This window comes from Herpailurus yagouaroundi, unplaced genomic scaffold (genome assembly GCF_014898765.1).
Source record: "Herpailurus yagouaroundi ecotype Mexico unplaced genomic scaffold, PumYag 210, whole genome shotgun sequence".
NCBI classification, from domain to species: domain Eukaryota; kingdom Metazoa; phylum Chordata; class Mammalia; order Carnivora; family Felidae; genus Herpailurus; species Herpailurus yagouaroundi.
In genome coordinates this window covers 147,983-155,782 of record NW_024412441.1, presented here as the reverse complement: position 1 = coordinate 155,782, position 7,800 = coordinate 147,983, and the positions used below count along the sequence as shown (strand labels likewise).

At 40.4% G+C, this 7,800-nt stretch overlaps 1 long non-coding RNA gene across 1 annotated transcript in view; it reads right to left on the bottom strand.

Annotated features, from left to right (window-relative positions):
- LOC121016195 (uncharacterized) overlaps nucleotides 1–7,800 on the bottom strand; it is a 21,994-nt gene that overhangs the window by 1,370 nt on the left and 12,824 nt on the right. Inside the window, exon 3 of the long non-coding RNA XR_005784155.1 lies at nucleotides 3,144–3,148. This is a non-coding gene — a long non-coding RNA (uncharacterized LOC121016195). The remainder of the gene's footprint in view (nucleotides 1–3,143; nucleotides 3,149–7,800) is intronic.

The window sequence follows — 7,800 nt, the reverse complement described above, 5'->3', positions numbered from 1 at the left end:
CCCCCCCCCACTTGTACTCTTTCTCTCTCTCTGTTTCAAAATAAAAATAAAAAATAATGTAAAAATAAAAAAAATAAATAGCAAGATTTTAAAAATACTTACATGCAGGGATATTTGGGTTGAGCCATAACTCCATGAACACAGAAAATGTATGACAGTATAAATTCAAATTAAAATGATTTCTTCCTGATTTATCCAGATAATTATTTCATGACACTTTTCTTTGCCTATAGAGATCCAGCCTATTGAACATATTCTGTAAAAAAGCATTTTAATGTGTTTTAATATTTGAAAATGTTTAACCTATCCTGAGATTCATGAAAGCTTAAGTATTTGAAAATATTTCTTTTTTTTTTTTTTATTTGGGGGGGTGGACAAGTTGGGGAGAGGGGCAGAGGGAGAGAAAGAGAGAATCTTAGGCAGGCTCTGGGTGGAGGGGCACCTGGGTGGCTCAGTAGGTTGAGCATCTGACTTCAGCTCAGGTCATTACCTCATGGCTTGTGAGTTTGAGCCCCCCATCAGGCTCTGTGCAGACAGCTCCGAGCCAGGAGCCTGCTTCAGATTCTGTCTCCCTCTCTGTCTGCCCCTCCCCTGCTCATGCTCTGTCTGTCTGTCTGTCTCTCAAAAATAAATAAACATTAAAAAACAAATGTGACGGCGCCCTTCCACTTTTAGAAAATTCTTGGGGCGCCTGGGTGGCTCAGTCAGTTAAGCAACCAACTTCGGCTCAGGTTGTGATCTCACATTCAGTGAGTTCAAGCCCTGTGTCTGGCTCTGTGCTGACAGCTTGGAGCTTGGAGCCTGCTTCAGATTCTGTGTCTCCCTCTCTCTCTACCCTTTCCCCACTCACACTCTGTCTCTCTCTCAAGAATAAATAAACATTAAAAAAAAAAAGTTAAAAAAAAAAGAAAGAAAATTCTTCGGTGGTGACCCCATATCTCACAAGAAAAGAAACCCCAACCCGCTAACACATCAGGCAAGGCCCTTGGTGACTGTGCCCTGCCTCCCCCCATCCCGTTCATCTGTTCATTCTCTGATGTTTGCACACCATCTTCCAGGGTGGTGCACAGGACTGGACATGTAGACATCCTTAATAAAAGATGTCTTGAGTGAATAAATGAATTAATGAACACATATCTACAGATGACATTCCAAGCAGGGAGAACAACATGAGGGAAGAGAAGCATGGTGAATTAGGGCTCCTGAAAGGAATTCAGAATGGCTGCAAAATATATTTGAGGAAGGTGAATACTTAGAAATGGGATAAAAGAGAGAAGCAAAAAGAGATCCAGGGAGTTTGACAATTTGGACTTTATCCTGAGGACAACAGCAAATCACCAGTGGGTTTTGGCAAAGGGGGTAATTAGATTAGCATTTAAGGAAGATCATTTAAAGAATAGATTAAAACCAGGCAAGACTGGGGACAAGGAGGTATGTTAGAGTGACTACTGCAGAAAACAAAGGAAGAGCTGGTGATGGGCTGAACTGATGCAGCATCCTCTAGGGATGGCAGGAAATGTTAAGGATTTATGTCAACTTAACATGGTGTTGGCTATACATCTTCTCTCCCCAGCTGACTGATAAACTTCTGAAGATCAGAAATACTGCAGAATATGTCTTTTTATTCCACTAAGTTACCTATGCTGCCTACCTGTAGATTAGGTGTTCAATAGATATTTGTTGAATACATAAGTGAATGAATGAATGAATGAAACTTTATAGTTATCCACAGGTAGAGCTGATAAATCCTTACTCTTAAAAAGCAAACAAATAAACATATAACTAACTCAACTCGGATTTAGAAAAGACTGAAAAAAATGTTTATCAAAGTAGTCATCTTAGGCCTGAAAAGAGGACCGAAAAAGTTAGCTTATGGGGTATTTTTGTCAAAAAAGGCAACTATAATGTAGGTCTAAAATTTCTTCCTTTGGAAGAAAGGAGACTGTTATTTTTTAATTTTTTTTTTGTTAAGTTTTTATTTATTTTTTAAAGTAATCTCTACCCCCAACGTGGGGCTCAAACTTGTGCTCTCGAGATCAAGAGTCGCACACTGCTCCTTCTAAGCCAGCTGGGCACCCCTGGAGACTCTTACTTTAAAGTAAATGCTTAAAAGGATCTCATTTTACACAATTTGTACCAAGTGAAAAGTCTGTGCAACTGGTCACATAGAATCCTGTTACATAGAGATTCCTTGTCCAAAGCGATGTAAAAGTATATTGTATGCTATTACTATATGCTGTGTGCTATATCTGTTTGGAGAAATCCTGTCACTTAGATATGTCAGAAATGTCAGAAATGATGTTCTGTGTTTTCCGCAGAGAAAAATCCTGCATACTTTTCAGATTCCCTCTGGAAATCTTGTAACTCATAAAATATTGAACTATAATTCCTGAAGTTACAGGGCAAACCAAACCACAAAGAGATGTTTCGGAGATGGTAGAGGAGGTCATTATAATTAATCAATAACCTGCTCTTGGAAATCAGCAATAATCTTAACAATTAACCTAATGAACACATTTAGCTTACATAATGAATGCTTTCATTCATTCTTCAACCTTTACTTATTTATTTCCACAAAGAAGTGATGACAAAAGTTTAAATTTTGAAGTTCAATATCCTGTCAAAACATTTCAAACAAGGTCTTAATTAATCATACACACAAAGAAGAAACAAAGTCACAAATGCTAATTCATCTTTTCCATTTGTATAACTCCTGGTGATAAATTGAAAAAGGAGCATAGATTATTTTTAAAACAAGCAGGGGAACCTGGGTGGCTCAGTCGTTTAAGCCCCTGACTTCGACTCAGGTCAAGATCTCATGGCTCCGTTCATGGGCTTTGTTTGAGAGTTCAAGACCTGCATCTGGCTCTCTGCTGTCAGAGCGGAGCCTGCTTCCAATCCTCTGTCCCCCCTCTCTTTCTGCCCCTCCCCCGCTCGTTCTCTGTCCCTCTCTCACTCTCCCAAAAATAAATAAATATTTAAAAAAATAAAAATAAAATATGGAAAAAATCTACCACACAGTAGCAAACAAAAAAAGTACATTATAAAACTTAATTGTCACCTAACATCATCAGTTTTCCAAAAAGGGAGGTTATTACAACTACATTATCTTACCTGAAAAATTAAACCTAAAAATGCATTACTCCAACTTTACTTGCTTGAAAATATTAAAAAGCACAAAAAGGACCAAAGATGGGAACAGTTTGGACTATGATGTTCAAACTTTTGTTTTATTTGAAAGATAAATGCTTCCCCATATCAACTCTCAATTATTAATTTTTGTGGTCTTAATTTTTTTGCCTAGTTCTAGCATTTTTGTTTGATCATGTTTTGCTTTTTTACTTTTAGTTGGTCAAATTTTTATTTTTTCAATGTTTAGTTATTTATTTTTGAAGGGGGGGGAGAGAGAGAGAGAGAGAGAGAGAGAAAGAGAGAGCATGCATGCACAAGCAAGGGGAGAGGCAGAGAGAGAGGGAGACAGTGAATCCCAATCAGGCTGCACATCTGATACTGAGCTCGATCTCAGGAACTGTGAAATCATGACCTGAGCCGAGATCAAGGGTCAGCTGCTTAACTGACTCAGCCACCCAGGCACTTCCAGTTTTTATCTTATTTTACTGTTATTATTTTTTAAGTTTATTTATTTTGAGAGACAGAGAGACAGAGAGCAAGAGCAAGCATGAGTCGGGAAAGGGCAGAAAGACAGGGAGACAGGGAATTCCAAGCAGGCTCTGCATTATCAGACAGAACCTGATGTGGGGCTCGAACTCACAAACCATGAGATCATGACCTGAGTCGAAACCAAGAACTGGAGGCTCAGTTGACTGAGCCACCCAGGCGCCCTCAAGTTTTTAAATGGTAGTTAAAATTTAAATGATCTTTCTCAATTTTTTTACAATTTATTTTGTAAAGAAAATTTAAGAGACTAGTCAATTCAATATTGTTGATATGATAATTACAAAAATAACATCAACCATACTTGAGGTTAGTGGGCTTGCAAAGATCTTTTACTTCAACCCACAGTAAGGAAAAAAAAAATACATTTTACATTGTAACCCAATCCACATGTCTCATATAAATGACTGAAACAGGATGGTAGTTCTATGAAACATTGCTTTCCACATTTACTGCAACAGACTCTGGTATTTTCAGTTCAATTCTATCCAATTTCAGTTTTAAAAGACCCACTGAAGTGATGGGCTATGGCTTGCTGCTTAAAAACCTCAGCTTCAGTCAGCCCACATTTAAGAAACAGTACAGTGATTAAAGACTCTAGGGACAGATGTCTGACTTTATATCCCAGCTCCACTACCTTCTAGCTCTGTGGTTTTGTGCAAGTTGACCTAGCCTCCCCATTTACAAACTGAGGATAAAAACAAAACCTACTTCATAAGGTCATTGTGAGAACTGGTGGTTAACACACATAATACTTGTCATGTTTATATCAAAGTGCCTACCAAAGTGCCTGGCTGGCTCAGTTGGAAGAACGTGTGACTCTTGATCTCGGGGTTGTGGGTTCAAGCCCCATGTTGGGTGTAGAGAGTACTAAAAATAAATAAATAAACTTTAAAAAGTACCTACCATTTGTTAAGCACTCAATACATTTATTACTACTACTATGATGATGATGGTGATGATGATGATGATGATGATGATGATGACGACGATGATTTACCAGTCAGTAGGTGGGGATAGACAGTTCGGAATGTCTGTGTACAGTCCCTGGTACCAGGCACTCTCAGGCATTACAAAGACACACTGCTGTCATGACTCTTATTTGTTGATGAATTATAACCATGACAAATTGGCTTTTATATAGTAGTAAGATATAATGTTTGCCACTTCATCAAAATACAGTTTCCCTTGGTTTAAAAGCAAAAAAAAAAAACCCCAACCTCTATATAATACCAGATAGATACCTCTCAGATTCAACGTTTATTTATTTTTGGGACAGAGAGAGACAGAGCATGAACGGGGGAGGGGCAGAGAGAGAGGGAGACACAGAATCGGAAACAGGCTCCAGGCTCTGAGCCATCAGCCCAAAGCCTGATGCGGGGCTCGAACTCACAGATCGAGAGATCGTGACCTGGCTGAAGTCGGACACTTAACCGACTGCGCCACCCAGGCGCCCCGAAACCTCTCAGATTCAAAGAATGATTTTGTCACAGAGGGTGCTTATCAACCTCATCAAGTCACCCTGACAGGAGATTCCAGTGCTTGGATGGTGTTTACAGCCTTCCCTCTGGTGAGGAAATGTGTTTTAATAAGACATTTAAAATCTTGATCTTTGTCTTTGGAATTTTTTTACATTTTATTTTAGAGAGAGAGTGTGTGTGTGAGTGGGGGAGAGGGGCAGAGGGAGAGACAGGGAGAATCCCAAGCAGGCTCCGTGCTCAGCACGGAGCCCAATGCAGGGCTAGATCTTACGACCCTGGGATTATGACCTGAACTGAAATCAGGAGTCGGATGCTCAACCCACTGAGTCACCCAGGTGCCCCTAGAATTTTTTTTATTCAGATTTACACAGCTTGAAGTATCACACTTGATATCTACAGCTCTAATTATATCATAAAACAAAGTTTTCCCCCTTTTTTAGAAAGTCACTGGAAGAGAAAAAAAAGATATTTTCCCCTAAAGTCATAACCTTCTAAAGGGACGTTCCAAACATTTTTTTTTTAATTTTTTTTTCAACGTTTATTTGTTTATTTGGGACAGAGACAGAGCATGAACGGGGGAGGGGCAGAGAGAGAGGGAAACACAGAATCGGAAACAGGCTCCAGGCTCTGAGCCATCAGCCCAGAGCCTGACGCGGGGCTCGAACTCACGGACCGCGAGATCGTGACCTGGCTGAAGTCGGACGCTTAACCGACTGCGCCACCCAGGCGCCCCCAAACATTATTAACTATTGCTAACCTATGTTATAATGTCAAATGCTTTATAAAATGAAGTACAGAATAAAAATGATTTCAGAGTTTTAAACTGTGCGTTAATTTATTTTTATTTTGTTTAGAATGGAATCTGTTGTTGACATCACTTTAGTTCTATTAACTTTAGCCAAGTTAACAGCTATTGTTAGAAAAGAAACTCCCTAATGACACTATAATGACATTAGAATTCCAAGAGTACCACTTTCCGAACTGTTATTCAGATTGACTTCAGATGCTTAAGGCAGCCAAAGAGTTACTGTAAAAATCACACTAATTAACATAGAAACTGGCTTTACTCCAATATTCCTCAGTTTCCACGTTTGCTTTTGCTCCTCTGCCAGAACTACACACTTGTTTCTCTTGTAAAGTCCTTTGAGGCTTCTCAGGAGTAGAGGAACCATGCGGTGCTAGCAAGGAGGGGTTGTGGCAGGTGGGGTAGGATGGAAAGAAGACATGTGGGACCCACCAGAGCACATGGGCAGATGGAAAGGTCTTTCAAGATTTGATTACTCTGCCGCACAATTATGTCAACAGTTAGTAAGATCCATCTGTGGAGGTAATCACCCTAAAAATGGTTAATAATCTGTAGCTTGAAAAGATCTGTGGAGGGGCGCCTGGGTGGCGCAGTCGGTTAAGCGTCCGACTTCAGCCAGGTCACGATCTCGCGGTCCGGGAGTTCGAGCCCCGCGTCGGGCTCTGGGCTGATGGCTCGGAGCCTGGAGCCTGTTTCCGATTCTGTGTCTCCCTCTCTCTCTGCCCCTCCCCCGTTCATGCTCTGTCTCTGTCTGTCCCATAAATAAATAAAAACGTTGAAAAAAAAATTAAAAAAAAAAAAAAGAAAAGATCTGTGGATTCCCAGATCTAAAGTAAAGAGGACAGGGTCTCAACGAAATATAAAAGAACATGCAAACCAATACGTTTGTATTATATTCTATATGAATTAGTTGGTGATGAATTGTTGCTTGGTGTTCATCTATTCATTTATTTAATACTTCGTCACTATCACTATCCTCAACAATTATAAAAGCCTCTTAAACTTTCGAGAGCCTCCAGAAAGATTTTAAGACATGCAAATCTGGTCAATTTTTTCTCCGGTCTAAAAACCTTCACTGGAAACCCACTGTTCTCAGTATCAAGCACACCAATGTTAACTGATTTTATTAGGTCTACCTCCAGGGCCACTGCAGATGCTTCTCTCCCCTCAATCCCTAGGGGTTAGCTGGCCTTTTGGTTCCCTAAGGGCATAAAACTCTTTTCTTTGGAGAGGCAGTTCCCTCTGGCTGTAACACTTCCTTCAAAATCTTAGTTGAAATAATTCTACTTATCTTCAGTTCCTACTGTAAAAACCAGTTCCTAAGGGAGACTCTCCCAGATTAGCCTCTCCCTGCAGGGTCTCGTTGTACTTGAGACACTGTGCTTCTCACTCATCCCACTGCAATCAAGTGCCTAATGCCTGTCTCTCTGCTGGACTGTTGACAGGACCACATGTCTCTTCAATGCTCAACAGCAAGCACAGTACCTGGCCAAACAGTAGGTACTCAATAGATCTTTTTTTAAATTTTTCAAAATGTTTGTTTATTTTTGAGAGAGACAGAGAGCTTGAGTGGAGGAGGGGCAGAGACAGAGAGGGAGACACAGAATCGGAAGCAGGCTCCACACTCTGAGCTGTCAGCACGGAGCCTGACGCGGGGCTGGAATCCAAGAACCTTGACATCATGACCTTAGCTGAAGTCAGACGCTCAACCCCCTGAGCCACCCAGGCACCCCTCAATAAATCTTTGTTGAGTGAAGGAACACACGTTTATTATATGCACACTCCAGTCTACTACGTACAAGGAGATGTGTTGCGTACTTCAGGAATAGAGTTGAGTAA